The sequence below is a fragment of the Cynocephalus volans genome, chromosome 14 (genome assembly GCF_027409185.1).
Source record: "Cynocephalus volans isolate mCynVol1 chromosome 14, mCynVol1.pri, whole genome shotgun sequence".
Taxonomy (NCBI): Eukaryota; Metazoa; Chordata; class Mammalia; order Dermoptera; family Cynocephalidae; genus Cynocephalus; species Cynocephalus volans.
In genome coordinates, this window is record NC_084473.1 from 63,816,788 (window position 1) to 63,833,276 (window position 16,489).

Genomic DNA, 16,489 nt, shown 5'->3' on the forward strand with positions numbered 1-16,489 from the left:
GCCCATGGTGTCCAGCCAGGTTTTCCCAACATGCTTTGGAGAGTGTCAATTTTAGGCGTAAGATTCTAGTTGGTAACACCTCTTCAGCATTCATCCTCTGTCTTTGAAAGGAAAAAAATGCCAGGACATGGGTGAGATGGTGTGAGGACTTTTAGGGTTTCCTTGGGTTTCTGTTTTAATTTTGTTAAAGAAGAACAAAGACCCTTCTTTTTTTCTTTTCTCTTTTTTTGCTGAAAATATTACCCTCTGCCTCCAGAGTTTACCACATTTATTTAGCTCGAGGTGCAGGTGGAACTCTTCTATCCATTTTGCCCTTTGGGTCAATCAATGTATATGGTCACCCAAAGCCTTGAATTAAAGTCATCACATAAGATCATCCAAATTGTCTAGCACTTGGAGCAACTGTGATATGCTATTTTCTACAGTGTCAATCATTTAAAGAGGGGGAAAAAAATGTTTTTCCCAAAGATTCCATTGCTTCAGAATCATAAATGGAATTATACCATGTTTTAACCTGTCAGCAGGAGAGAGCAGCTAAAACTTTTGTCAATGTCCAAATGCATTATTTTATTACTAAGCTACATGGATTTGCACATCACCAAGGGATTTCTATTCCTAGTTCCATTTGACTGTATTAGTAACCAGGTTAGCACACACATGCACACACATACACACATACACACACGCACACACACACACACGCACACGCACACGCACACACACACACAACACACACAGAAGGGGGAGGAAGGGAAGGAGAAGGAAGGCAAGATATTTATTATAAGAATTCTGGGGAGGAAGTGTCTCTCCAAATTCAAAGCTAGGACTATGTAGCCAGACTTGAGACATGACTGCAACTAAGGACTGGAAAATTATTAGGAACCCAAGAACTATGTTTCTCCACCTTCACGCTGTTTTTCTCTGTGAGTCTGGGGCTTTCTCTCTCTCTCCCCCTCCCTCACTCCACCTTCCCCTTCTCCAATTTCTCTCTCCCTCTGTCCCCATGACAACACATGGCTGAGTTTGTTTCAAGTGTCCACACACGGCCCCATCAGACATGGGGTGGAGGGTCTGGGAGGCAGTCATGTGGCCAAGCTTGGCAATGACTCTTAGATTGAGGAAGTCTGGCCATTGGACTGGGCAGACTTCTCAAAAGATATCTACCACATTAACATTCTCCAGCTATTGGAGGGTGAGGAAATGGTATATAAATTACAAATTAGTCTAAAATGTAGTATATCTTACACATGTCTACAGCACAGCAATTAGAAATTTATATATTACAGATTGAAACATTCTACTGTGTAATGATGAAAATAAGTTGCATTTGACATACTCATCTAAGGGTCTCTGAGGGCAAAAATCCCAGAATCAGCCTTATAAAGAGACAGAATAGGTGACATTTATGTGGGGGTGTTTCAGGGAGCCTATGAAGACGGAGGGATTGTCCTGGACAAAAAGAAGAGCAAGAGGGGTATGAAAGTAAAGAAGGAAGCACTGTAAAAAGAAGGTAGTGTTCACAGTCTGAAAAAGAAACTATCTTAAAATCTTCCTGGAAAGCTATGTGATATTATGTGTCAAAAAGTCCTAAGTATTTATAGCCTGGGGATTTATCCCAACTAACATTTCCCCAAGAAAGGAAGAATTTGTGGTATGAAGATATTCATTGTAATATAATTTATGACAGTGAAAAATCGTAAACATTCTCAGTACCCAGGAATAAGGAAACAGATATGCAAATTATGGCATATTCACTTGGAAGATTTTACATCCACTGCAAATGGTAATTATAAAGATTAGGTGGCAACTTGGAGGAAACACACATGAAAAAATTGCTAACCCCAAAAAAGGCAAGTTACAAAATTATACGAATGCTGTAATTAACCCCATATTAAAATATGTTTCTATCGAACAAAACAAAAAATCCTTATAATCGAGAATACTTATATGATGGAGTCTCTGTTGTAGAAACTGTATATGATGCTACTGTAGCATTTATAAATTTTATTTTTAATTTACAAGCAGTAAGCTCTGCTGGTTCCTAGTCTTCAGCTTTCAGTTCTTCACCGAGAATGTCTTTTGCTCAAAAATGTAACTTCCAGTAACAGGCTGAAATTCCTGCTTCCTAGGAAAACCCAGTGAAACCCAAGCTCCTGGGTCAGCACGTTCTCCTCTGATGTAAACTCCTGCCTCTGTGTCCATTGTGCCTGAAGACAACTTGGACCGTTCAGAAGTCGAAATGGATTCCTGGAAGCTCTAACCCAACCAAAGAAAAAGCCAGACCCCCACCCCCACCCCACCCCCAGCAGCAGATGGTGTAGTCTTACAGTTTTTATTTATTTTCTCTACACAGCAAGAGAGGCTAGCTGATCAACTAAGGGAGTGACCAATACGTCTCTGCTTTAGAAAATGTCTGTTTGGCAGTGTGGCATTCACACGGTGAAATGTCACATCTTTTTGTCCTGCGTTCCAGGGGAAGCTCTACCAGGGGAGTTTTATCAGTGTAATTAACACAAAGACCCCCTTTCTGTCTTAAGAACACAGGCCTCTGATACATGGTAAGATGAACTAGCCATTGTTTCCACACAGCACAAAAAGTTCTTCCCCCAGCCCCATCCCCGACCCCCCAGCCCATTGATGGGGTTTCATTAAGGCCCAGGGGTGCCTCGAACTTATTTATTTAGGAAACACTGTTATTGTCTTAACGTAAACAGAACTCAAGATCAGTTGACAGTTGGAATGGCCCAGCAGAAAGGTTTTCAAAGGCGCCTCCTTAGAAAGGGGCCCCTCCGTTCAGCCCCCGGTTCCTGTATCATACTGCCAGCACTGTTCACAAAATAAACAAATGTTTGTTTTACAACATGGCAAAGGGGGCTCCCATTCAACGCTGGCCAGATATGAAAACAAACTTTCACATATAAGGGCTTTTGATACACATGACTTACTTGCATGACAAGGGGCTCAGTTGGGGAGTGCTTAAAGCTTATTAATATTACACAAAAGACTTTTGTTTATCATTTCGCCGGACTGCCTGGGAATCACAAGACTCAAGCCGCCACCCGGCTGGTGTCCTAGCATTTCAGCAGCCGTAACGTGTGGAGATTGCGAAAGCACTGCTGGTTGGAAGCCAAAAACAAACTCTCCGCAGACCCAGGTGAAAGAATTCCGAACTGCGGGCCTCTGAGAACCAGATTCGGAATTTATTGAGTGAAGGGACAAGAGCTCCCCCTACAGGTAAAAAAAAAAAAAAATGGATGCCTTGAACCTTTCTGTGAGAGGGTAACTTTCTTCCAGAAAACATCTGGAAACTACCGCCTGCCTAATCTAGGGACTTTTCCACTCCTGTTTGAAAAACCTGGCTCCCTAGCAACTTTGGGTTACTTCTTCTTTTAAGTTGTTCAGCTCTACTCCCAGAATGTCTTATGAGGCATTAGCACTCTAGAAGCTCATGATTAAAAATCAGGCCTTTTGGTACTGGTTTGTTAAACTGGGAAGGGAGTGAATAAATCAGACACAACTGCTGCCCTCTAGACTTGTGCTGTTTAATACGGTAACCACCAGCCACCTGTGGCCACTGACCACATGTGGCTAGCCCAAATTGAAATGTGTTGTAAAAGAATGTAAAATATTTGATTTTTCACATTGATCACAGGTTGAAAGGATAATATTTGGGATATATTGGGTTAAACAAAACATAGTAAAGTCAATTTTACCTTTTTAAAATGTTTTTCGATGTGGCTACTAGAACTTAAAAGTACATATATATCATATGCATTATATCATATTTCTATTGGACAGCACTGCTCTGGACAGTTGATATATAATAACTTAAGGCTTATAAAAAATAAAATTTTGAGCTTATAGTATTAGTGACTTGTGCCAGGTGAGTTGATTTTTTAAAGTGTATTTATTCAATTCATACGCCTGAATCTTCTGAAAAGAAGGTTTTTTTTAAAAAAAAATACTATTGTAGACTTCTCTGCAACTTTCAGTTTAAGTCTCACAAAAATGGAAGTAAACTCTTTAGTTTGGGTTAAGGTCACCTAGGTTGAGAAAAGTTTCAAAAGTAAGGACATGTTTCTTTCCACAAACTCCTTCCTTCTCCTGACCACAAAGAAATTCCTTCTACCAGAACAGTCTTGCACAATTGTTTTCAGGTCATTAGACAGCAGATATTTGTTTATTCCCTCCCATAACTGGCAACCTCACCCACCCAATCAATCCCCCTAGTAAGTGATATTTGGAACGTGTTTGATAAATGGGATTATATGAGAAATATGTGACCCTAAATATGGTCAGGCTACCAAACTCACCATAGTATTTAAACAAACTACTGAACACTCACTAACAGTGGGTAAGGTTGCCATCCCAATCTAATTTCTGAATTAGATTTAAATAGCATCAGCAGCTGCCTTTGATACACACACTCAGATCTGGCCCACAATCACCGAACCCACCTGTAAGAGGAAGACCAGCAGAGAATAGTCAGCTTCCCCAGGTCTGCTGCCTGTGACTTGTCCTGTTTATTTTGGTCCCAGGAATGTGCTAAGATTTCACTGAAAGATTAACTGTCTCTGTGAAGAGACAGCAATTTAGATTGTGGATATCTTTCTGAAATCCTTCTCAGCAATTTAGCCTTAAAATGATTTCAAAAGTGGGTACAGCACCACAAAGACAAGCGAATGGTCCAGAGGGTCTTCCTGTAATACGGAGACCTAGTGAGCTGGGCAAGCAGCACATACTCAGCGTTGTCTAGCATAGGACATCATTCAGCCAAGGGTGGATGAGATTAGCAAAGCAAATGGCAGCTCCCATCCCTGAGATTACAGATGAAACTGCTAGGGAAAAGAGACTCAAACAAATAAGGATTTCAGTTACAAGCTGGAACGAACATGGGCTCCTGCTGAATAGCTACACAGAGGAAAATTTGGAGTGGTCCCCAAGACCCTCATCATTCGCCCCACAGGCAGAGACTGCAATCTTACCATGTGAACTGTGGATCTGGGCTACAGTATTCGGAGGGCGCTGGAGTGGGACAGGATATTCACTGAAGATATTTACTGGTATGATTTTCCATCTGACCTTATTATTCTGGCATGGCTGCCAGCACCTTATAATCCCAGCATTGTATTCGCAAGCAATTCCTCCTCTCATTAGCAGAGGCTGAGTCCAACTCTGCTCTTGCAGGGGCTTGTGAATCAGTGTGGACCCACAGACAGTGTTTCCAAGAGCTAGCTGCAAAGAAACAAGAACGTTACTCATGCAGGGAAGGCATCTGTATCAGCTAGGAATTGCATTTGACTGCTAGTAGCAGGGTCTGGAAATAACAGTGATTAAATAAATGTGCTTCCTCCTCACCTAAAAGAAGACCAGAGCAAGGCAGTCCAGGATCACATGACAGTGCCATGGTGTCAGGCAGGCTCCTCTGTCTTTATGCTCTATCACCATTAGCACATGCTTTCCATCTTCAAGGTTACCTCATGGTCTAAGGTGGCTGTCAGTGGAGGGGCTCCAGCAGTCATGTCAATATCCAGGCATGGAGGAGGACAAACAGGAAGAACAAAAGGGAATACATGCCAGCTATTGTTCCCATCAAGGAGCGCTCCTGGAAGCCCACTCAACAACCCCGTAATCTAATTTGCTAACTTCTAGCCACGAGGGAAGCTGATCATACTGTGACTCAAGTAAAATCCAGTGTCCATGGCAAAAGAAGAAGGGGAGAATAAAATGAATGTCAGCTAGGTAACTACCCAATCCTCAGGTTGCTTCAGAAACAAGCAAAGACATCCCTAAAGGAGAGTTACATCCAGCTTGGAATGTTTATTTTAGCTTTGATAACCAAATTAATGATAAGCATCATAACCACTGGGCCACAGTATGCTCTCACGTCTTCTGCCTTCTGTTGGATACAGGAATTCTTTGCTTTGTACGATTATTTGCAACTTGTGCTAGCTCTCCATGCAATTCCTCCATATGAAGGACAGTGTCCCTGGGTCATATCACTGTTGATATCTACAACAGTCAACATTCCATCTGTGAACTTGATAGAAAAATTAAGTCCCATCACTGGGTTAAGATTGAACTGTCTCACTCTGTTGAACAAAGTATGGCCAAGGGGAAAAAAAAAAAAACAGCTACACAAGTTGCCATGTACAAATACAAAAAGTGATGTGGGCATTTGCAACATCTAACCAAATCACACAAACCTGATTTATCACAATTACCTGAATATGTCAAGTGAGAGTGGCTGTTTGCTTGTAGCGTGCTGGAGAGTAAGAAAGTACCACACACAAAGAGGTGTTTTATGAAAATTCCTAGATAATAATTATGAAGGTAATGAATGTGGTGATGATAAATGGAGTGATAAATTACTTCAACTCTTTACTCTGTGGGTACAGTCCCATAGAGCGGGATCCCTTCCATTTCTACTGATCCCTTCAATTTCTACTGCACTTCACAGTTTATAGGCAAATCTATTATCTGATTTATGCTTCAAAACTCAGAAGGAGGGACAGATATTATTATCAGTGTTTTAAAATTGATGATATAGAAACTCAAAAATACTAAGTGACTTATGCAAGCTGTCACAGTAAAAAGGCAGAAAGCCAGTACTAAATCCTACCCTGGCTCCTAGGCTAGGACTCTCAATAATACTTCTCTAGCAGAACACTTACAAGCCTTATTTCATTGAACCCTGATGTTATTTCTTGAAGATTTTAAGTTATGTAAAGGCAAAGGTTCCGTCTTATTCATCATTGAATTTGCCTGTGTCTAGAACAGAACCTTGTATACGCTAGGCTAGACACTTGATGTTTATTATAAATGTTTATTTATGATGTGCTAATCAGCATGCAGTGAGTTCAGCAACATCTACTATTAGGATAAAATGGGGCTGAAAAAAAATGAGGGTGAGCCTGACCTTTCCCACCAAGAGCACAAGGACACTGGCTCTGCCTTTGGTTTCTGGATCTTGGGTGAGGAAGAGTGATCAAAATTTGATCATATTCTGTTGGAGTTGCCTTATCTGTGACATCAGAGGTGGAACTGGAAAACCTCTGTGATAACTGTTATTACTAGACCTCCTTGATTCTAACTGCCCCTTGAACATTTCTCGGAAAAGAACCAGGTAAATGCTAGGGAGAGAAGGTATTACAGGTCAAATTTCCTTTGGTTCATTTAAGAGATATTAAGTCTCAGAACATCTTCTCTTCCTCCTCTCTGTAAATTGTACCCAGCAAATCCCCATTCCCTCCATGTAAGCAGTCACTAAAAACGGAGACAACTACACCCTTTGAGAAGCTCTCCTAAGACATGCTCCAGAGGTCTGCCTCTCAGGCTCCTAATTCCACATAAATCCTTTGTCTCTAAGTCTCTGCCATCACTTGAAACTAAAACAAAAAATTTAAAGGGTAGGATATAAATCCAGTCCTCTGTAAATCCTTGCCCCTGATCTGAGCAAACTTATACTTTAGGTTAAACCCAATCTTTCTATTTCTCCACAAGTGGGGGAGAATCAAAACTCAAGAATTCCCATGGCCCCAGTGTTAAAAATAGAGTCATCTTTAAAAGATTCTGACCTTAGATTCCTAATCCCGATTCTTGCTCCATCCCATTGAATCATCCACCATTTAAAATGTGAGGAAATCTTGGCATAAATCTTCCATGCCTCAATAGTCAACCCAACCCAGTAAAAGCTTCGCCCAGCATTCCATCCTCCAAGTCATGTTTTGGCTGGTGGCCTATGGGAATCCTCTTTTGAGTAGAAACAAGAAAAAGAAAAAGAGTGGGAGCAGTCAGCCTGGTGAGTTCCACAACCCCTGAGATAAATCACAATACCCAGCATTCCCTTTTATTCTCCTGTGTGTTATAGTTGGAGATGATGATGATATGGGCAATAACAGTGAATATTTTTGAACATCACCCGCACTGTCCTGAGTGCTATACATGCATTTTCTCTTTTAATCATACCAATCTTCTCCAGTAGTGTTATTAACCCCATCAGTTTCCTCATTTCACAGATCCATTGCTCTAGAGCTGAAACACACGGTTCAGAGCCCAGATATATATGACTCTAGATCTTCCATACATTAGACTGTCCTGCTTCTCAGAGATGGGAAGCAACAGTGGAACTGAGAGGCTTGCCCGGAGCCAGGAAAGGGTGTAGAAGACCCTCAGCCATGAGAGTGCACAAAAGGATCATATCAGAAGCTGCCCCAGCAAAGGAGAAGATCAGCAGGGGAATGCCATTTAGACAATTATTTGTAAGCCAGATTAAACCCTGAAAAATCTGTTAAAATGTAGGCATTACTCTCTAAATTTTTTTATAACCAAATTTAAGAATCCCATCATTTGGGGAATTTACATAATTTGGAAATGCTGAAATAATAACAATAACAACTAAAAACACCAATTTCCTTTCTTTCTTTTACCACCTGTGGACCTCATGGGGTAAGGGGCAGATGGTAAATTTTGGGGGAAGTGAGTCTATTTTGAATGCTTATTTACAAGGCTACATTCATGCCATCCACCAAACACCATCTGCTGGGCTATTTCTTCCATGAAACTAGAGCATTTTGTTCCATAGCAAATAAAAGTGCGACCAGAATTCTATCAGCATGCTGTGTTTGGGAGAGCACCAACACTTTTCAAAACCAGCTTTAATCCTTCTCCAAGTCCAATGCAAAGAAGGCTCCCCTAAGAACAGTAACCCAGTCAACACATTCATTCATTCATTTGCAAACTCACTTTGAAAGAAAGCTGGCCCGCGTGGGCCAGCCAAATGTGGAAAGTTAATTTTACAACGTGAACTGTTTTCACCCTGGGCCAAGAGACAAGCATAGGCACCACGTGACCTGGGTCTGATTTAGTAGTATCTCAGGACTCGGAAACATGAGGGTATTTCAGCAAGGAGCCTTCACCCTTCCCACCCCCTGCTCCCTGTCCACTAAAGCTTCCAAAGAATGTCTTTCATGTTTGCTGCATTCACTGCGCAACGTGCTCCTGGTGCCTGTCCTTGAATTCTCGGCTCATTGCCCCTGAATCAAGAGAAGTCAAGTTGAATCTTTCAAAATGGGAGCCAGCAGTGAGTAAGAACATCAACGACAGGGCAGGAAAATCCACCCTTGTCTACTTTTCTTAAAATTCCAAGTCCCGTTTATTATTCTTAAGTGATGGAAGGCCCTGCAGTTTAGAGGGAAGAGCCTTGGATTAGGAGCCGGGAGACCTCGATTTTATTTCCAGCTCTGTCACTGACAAACTGTGTGTATTTAGATAAATCATTTCATCTCTCTGGCCTCCGGGTTGCTTGTCTATAAACGAGGAGGTGGTGCTGCTGTAAACGCCTCACGATAGCTCTAGAGCCTGTATAGCTACAAGTTTAGAAGAAAACCCCCAAAGAGTGAGTGTGGTGGCCCAAGATGTAGGATCCTTTCAAAAATGTTATGCTTCTCTGTGAATATCATACGTAACCTATAGGAGAAACCCCAGAAAATCTGAGTGAACTTCATGTAAGCACGAGTCATATCGACTACTCCCAGTTTTGTGGCTACTCCAATAGTGTGGGAAACAAGCTTAGGAAAGCAGTACCGCACAGTGGTTAAGAACCTAGCCTTTGGAGTCATTCCGGGCCTGGATTCTGTCCTTTACTTCCTCCGTGACCTTGGCCTGTTACTTATTTCTTTAAGCCTCATTCTCTGCATCTGCAAAACAGGATAATGATAACTACTTCTGGTGGTATACTCATGCTGGCTTGTAAAATCCAACTGTTAACTTTTCCGGAATTCTGCCAGCTGATTGACATTACATTGGCAGTGTGAAATAGGCTGTGATGGAAGCATTTATCACAGAAATCAACAAATGCTACAAATCTGGGCATCTCCCCCATGACCCCTCCAGAGCCGGTTGTTAACCATTTACTAGCACACCACTGCCTGCCTCTCAGCACGGTTGTAAGGACTAAGTGCGGTGACGTGTGCAGTGTCTGGCACAATGATAAGCGCATGCCAAGAAATGGGAGCTATTATTACCGTTGTTATGAGTGACTGAGGCTACCCTCTGTCTCCTCCTCATTCCTCACTGCTCTCTTTACTCTTCCCTTGACTCAGATCTCATGCTTTTTGCTGGAGACCCAGAGAGCAAATCCTTTCAATAAAAGCTTTTCTCCGCAACTCCTCCTGTTTACTTGTGGCCTCTCACTCAGCAGACATGAGTTGAATACCTTCTCTGGGCCCAATATGGCACCAGCCACTGAGGATACAAACACGATTCAATGAAACCTGGCCCTGGATTTGAGATATTCCCAGGCTCTCTGGTGGACAGGATACAACAGTCTGTGAAGGGCACCTTTTACCAACAATGTGGAAATCAAAAGAAGGCAGAGCCACTCCCAACATCGCAAATCTTCCTGCCAGTCAGGATCCCAAGGCCGCTGAAGCGAGAAGCCTTCAGGGTAAATTCAGCTGCAAAGTGCAACCCCCTTCTTTAAGATGACATCGTTATTAGGATTGCAGGGCATTCAACTCACTTTCCTGCTCTTCCTGCCCTAATGGCATTACCCTACAACTGGCAACATACTTCCCCACTGGCTGCGATGGTTGCATGTATGCCGCCTGGAAACCAGAAATGTGTAGCATCAAGTCTGGCCCCTCGCCAAATTTCTACAGGGCATTAGTAACAAACTGGTGAAGCTCATTAAAAAAAGAGAGAGAAACCTATAACCATTAAAAGTCCATTAAGCAGCCTGTCATTTTGTAGAGCTAAATAGCCCACAGTAATCAAAAGCATATGAACCCCAGCTGGGATACCCAGTGAATTGTTTCGATTTAGGGGAGAATTCATCAAGAAAGATTGTTCTTGGGATTGGGTTGATTTTTCTCCTTCAGTTCCTGGCCCCACGTTCCATTATAATTAAAGTGATTGATGCACCTCCCAGACAGAGGTGAGCAGTGACCACCAGAGCCAAAACATCTGCTCCTTCCAAGCAAACAGCTAATACGGAACTTTAGTCAAAAGGCACGTAACTTGAGGTTACCCCTCGACTGTCAATTAGGTATGGCACAGTCAACTCTTTGCTGTCTGACTCGGTTACATCTGCAAAAATTCTCTTTCCAACCATAGAAGCACTTTTATCCATACCCAGGTTATAGTCAAGAAATGAAGAACTAAGTGTAACGCCAAGAAGGGATGATCCCTAAAATGGGAGACAAAAGATCCATCCATCAATTAATGAGCTGTCTTCCTGTCCTTAGATGGATAGTTGTCAGTTTCAGAAACGCAGATCCAATCTTTCAAACTGATCACAACCCATCCAGCTCCCTTCACATTTCCCCACCTGCATGGTGTACCTCTGCCGTTCCATTGCTCATTAGCGCCTCATAGGTGAATGGCCACATGCTGCGGAAAGAGGTAAAACTCAGACAGGCGGTTTATGGGGGCACATTAGCAGTTCTGGCTCTGACATAAGAATAGTGAGAAAGGAGAGAAGATTAATGACTTAACACAGGTTTAGGAGGTAACCATGGAAATTACTTCTTTATGCTTATCTACTCCACCATGACACTGGATAAAAGCAAAATGTTGATATAAAATAAAAGAACTAAGATGTTCAGATTCAATATAAAGTCTCCTGAGAGCGATCATGTGTTCCCTTCAGATATTTTTATTATCGTTGCTTTTTAACTTTCTCCAAAAAAGCCGACTGTGATTTAAAATATATATATATACATATGCTCAGTATAATCACCACTCCCCACCCAAATCTACTCCACATTGCTTTGGTAATTTTGGTGAGCCACTTTTTTATATTGATCCTTTAAGAGCCTTGAACTGTTAGACTTTTGCTTGTGTACATCTCCCATCACTGACTGTATGTTTCTCAAGGGCAAAGACATCTTTCTCTCTGTACCTCCTACAGCATCTCCTTGGTAGGATCCTTGCAACTCAGAGTCCCTCTCTAAATATTGATGGAGTGATCTTTCAGTATTGCCAGGCTCAGCATTCCAATCTCTCCAAATCTGCCTGTGCTAAATTTGCCAGGCAGTTAATGAGCTCCTGTGCTGTCCACACAAACTCATTTGCCTTGAGAATGAAAACAAATCGATGTCCCCTTTGTGCACTGAATCTGCCTCAGCCTGCGTTGCAGATGATACACTCATATGGTGTGTGTGAAGGCAAATGATCCTGCACCTGACAGGCCCTCTTCCCTCTCCACATTCTGCCCACCCTACAAGGCCTGGCTGTCCCCCCACTTCCACCAAGAAGGTTTCACAGACCACCCTGTCTATCCCAGGGGTCCTTTCCTCTGAATCCTTAAACTTTTAGTCTTTAAGTTTAGTTTAAGTTTTATTTTAGTTTAGTTAAAGCTATTATTTAACTCCTTGGGTATATAGAAAGGTTTCTTTTCTACCAGATAAACTCTTTGAAGGTGTTATTGCAGCTCATCTTACTCTTTATTTCTCACAGAACAAGCAGAGGTCCTGACACACAGTCAATGGCATGAAAATATGGTGAAGAGAGTGAGTGACACTGGGCATGGGTGGACAGGGTGGTGCCAAGTTGAAAGGGTGAGCACGGGCGTCAGAAGGTTGGCTCCTAGATGAGATGTGAAGCAAACTCTCAACCCAGTGGAAGCAAGCCCTTCCCCCATCACTCTATCCCAGCGAACACCTGAAGCTTGGGAACCTGGAGGGATGTGGCCTAACGCTGGACAGAGTGAGTCTCTGACCCTCACGTCCTTTCTTCCTTGGATGTCCAATAGTGAAGGAATAATAAACATATAAATGGCCATAAATCCCCTTGCAAAAATAAAGGCCCTTTTTAAATGCTCAATAGCTAATGGCTTAAGTTAAATTCCAGACCCTTGCAAAAAAAACTTGTAAGACCCCTTCTATCTCTTTGCTGCCTTGACCTCCATCCTTTCCTGCATCAGGAAAGTTGCTAGGCTTTCTCTTGGTCAATGAACTTCTTTAAAGGAAACTTATGCCTGTATCAATGACATTAGAAAACAAGCACTTTTGTTTTTTTTAATCATTACACAATGTAATCATTTTTTATGGCCCTTGACCAATTTTTTCCTTACCTTCCCTACCCCTCCCCCTTTTCCCACCTCTGGTGGCCTCTGTTCCATTCTCTCCCTTTGAAAGTTCAGTGAATTATTGTGATTGTTATATCTTTCTTCTTTATCTCCCACTTATGAGTGAGAACAGGTAGTATTTCTCTTTCTGTACCTGACTTATTTCACTTAACATAATTTTCTCTAAGTTCATCCATGTTGCTGTGAATGGCAGAATTTCATCCCTTTGTATGGCAGAGTAGTACTCCATTGCAAACACACACTTTCAAATCATTTTGAAAAGTGTCCTGGGAATCAAGACCTAGTTCCTCCTCCCCAGAGTATTTTCTCCCAAATCACAATTGTCTATAAAGACTTTTTTCCGTGCAATGACTCCTTTTGTTGAAGCTGTCACATTGTATGTGTCCTGTGGCACTCAAGAGGACCTGTTCTAAGACTCTACCTGTTCTGTCACTGGCACAGGGTGTTCAGCATCAACCTACTGTCTCAAGTCCTCGCTCTTGTGTGGCTTTCTCTCTGCGGGTCACCTGGCTGCTCAGGACAGTGAGGAAAGCCTTGTAACAGTAGTCATGAGGAGACCTGCCCCACGTTTTAGCTCTGCTCCTTGCTAGCTGAGTGACTTCAGCTCTCTGGACCTTTTAATGACCTGTAAAATGAAGGAGTTACCTACATCACCTCTAAGTCCTTCCCAGCCCTGGTTTCTGCCATCCTTACTACTCATTTCATTACTCTCCACCTCAAATTGGGTTGCTCGGCTCCCATATCTATGTCAAAGGACACATTGTGCCACCTCCTTTGCAACCCCCATCTCCTACCTATGTCCTGGACTGTTTCCCTACTGCCTCCTCTATGGCTACCTCCACCCCCACCTTTAGTCTCTCCCTCTGATTTATTTCATCCCCTTTGACTATTCACATGCTTGCATTTCTTCTAGTCTAAAAATCAAGCAAGCAACTTTATTTGACCATATTACCCTGTCATTCTCTTGAACTTTTTGCCTTCAATCTTCTCCATTGAATTTTCTCTACTGACATCTCCAGCCAGTTCCTTATTTTCCACTCACTCCTCAATTCTTTGCAACCTGAGCTTCTCTCTACCCTACCCTCTCATGATTTACCAGTAGTTGCTTCATCATCAGGACTCTACTTCCAAGACCACCCTCTTATATAGATCCAATTCCCCAAAAGCAGACCCCGTGATAAGGATTCATAGATGAGTGATCTATCAAGGCAGTGCTCCTGGGAGTGGGAGAAGCAGAGCAGGGCAGAGGAGGAAGCCAAGCAAAGTCCCACCAGGGAGCTCTAGAGTGCAAATTATACCTCATAGTTGTCCCAACCTTAGGAAAGGCAATTCGGCTTTCATACTCCCCAACTGGTAGTCATGGGCTAAGGGCTCAGATGGGAGGTAGGGAAAGTAGATTCCAGGCACTTTCTCCTCTGAACTTGCTAGCAAAGTTGTTCTAGTAGCCTGAAGGCAGTCTCCACAAGAAGAGTTGCAGGTGTAGGCAGTTGGAGCCAAAAGCACATCGAGGCTAGGCAAGGGCTACCAGAAACACTAAAGAATATCCCAGGGAAATTAGCAGTGCACCAGCAGTGTCCATTACAACATGCGTTTCATCCTTCTGCAGTTTTTGACGGTGTTAAAAATGCTCACTTTGGAACATTCTCCCTTGATTTTGTGAAGGGAGAGAGCATCCCTGTCTCACTGTTCCTCTGTTAACTCCTTCTCCTCCTGCCTTGTCCCCGTTATTCTGCCAGCTGTCCCCATATCTCTTCTTTTTTGTTATTTAATGATTCACATGCTCTTGCAGCTTCAGCTATCATGTCTAAAATCACTCAATCCCAATTTCCAACACTGACAAAATTTTCCACTTAGAAGTCCACCCAGTACTCAAAATAAATATGCCCCCCCCAAAATTATATATCTTCTTCTTCTATGATTTATACCTTCTTTCTTACTTATTCCTGAGCCCATTTCCTTTGCGACCACCTTATTTCAGGCCTTTACTGACTCTAGAACAGTTTGTGAACTGGTCTCCCTGCCTCTCCCTACCCCAGGTCATCCTACACTTACCACTAACTTAATCTTTCAAAACACTTTGATGGCATTACTTCTCCGCCACCCCCTCCCCAACCTTCATTGGCCTCATTCTTTCTACAGACATTGTGATAGAGACTTCTAGTACTGACCTGTTCTGATTTTCTTCTCCAGCTCTCTTACAGTAGTGCAGTTCCAGCCATTGGACTATGAATGAAGAGAGAGTATCGCTTCTGGACCAAGGCATTTAGAAGCAAGAGTGAGTTCTCCATGCTCTCTTTTCCCTGCCATGGTGACCCTGGAAGCCAAGTATTGAGCTGGCAGAGCCGTAAGATGGAAACACCTGGATCACTGAGTCACCATATGGAGGACCAACCTGCTGTCACCCTGGAGAGTAGCCTCACCCACACCAGACTCTGTGTGTGCTAGAAATAAGCCCTGGTATGAAAAGACTCTAGAAATAGTTTCATTTTTGTTTTGTGTCTTCTTTACTGCCTATAGCCTGACCTGTTCTGACTAATACAGTAATTTTCTTTCCATTACCCTTAAGATAAAATTCAGATTACTCAATTTCGCATCCAAATTTTTTAGAACTGACCTATTTTTCTTTCCAGGTTCTTCTCTTCTTTATTTTCCTAAAAATACCTCATGCCCTTATCATACCTTGGCCTCTGGTCCTTTACAAATATTCTTAACACACATCCATGACCCCCCCACACATTCCACCTGTCCATTGTCTACCGTCCCTTCAAGGTCTACGACAAGGACTGACAAACTATGACCTTCAGGCAAAATCTGGCCCATCTCCTGTTTTTGTAAATAAGAATTTTATTGGAACACAGCCATGCCACAACCACAGAGTTGAGTAGCCATAAGCAAGACCGTCAAGTCCGCAAAGCCTAAAATCTTTACTATCTGGCCCTTTATAGAGAAAGTTTGCTGATCTCTGTCTAGAATATCATCTCTGCCCTCCCCAAGCATCCACCTTCACCACAGGCCACTGCTCGCAGGTGATCATCTCTCGCTGTTTGTTACCACAGTGCCCAGCTGCGCCTCTCCCGTTCCGACTGCCTGTGTGTCCATCTCCTCTTCCACACTCCATTGTAAGCATCGGGAGTGGCAGGGCACATGCACGTTTTTTGTTTTCTTCTTTTTTTTTTTTTTTTTAGGCGGGGTTTCTCAGTGTCCAGCACATGGTCTCATGATAGTAAGTGTTCCAACGATGTTAGATGAAGAGACAGACTGAACTCTTGAGACCTCCAATATATTAATGAAAAGAGAAAGGGCATGGAAAAGAAAGGAACTCTAAAATTACAGTGCTAGAGTTAGAACACAGGCACTTTTTAGTTGAAATTCAGCAAACCTTCTTATATAAATTAAAGT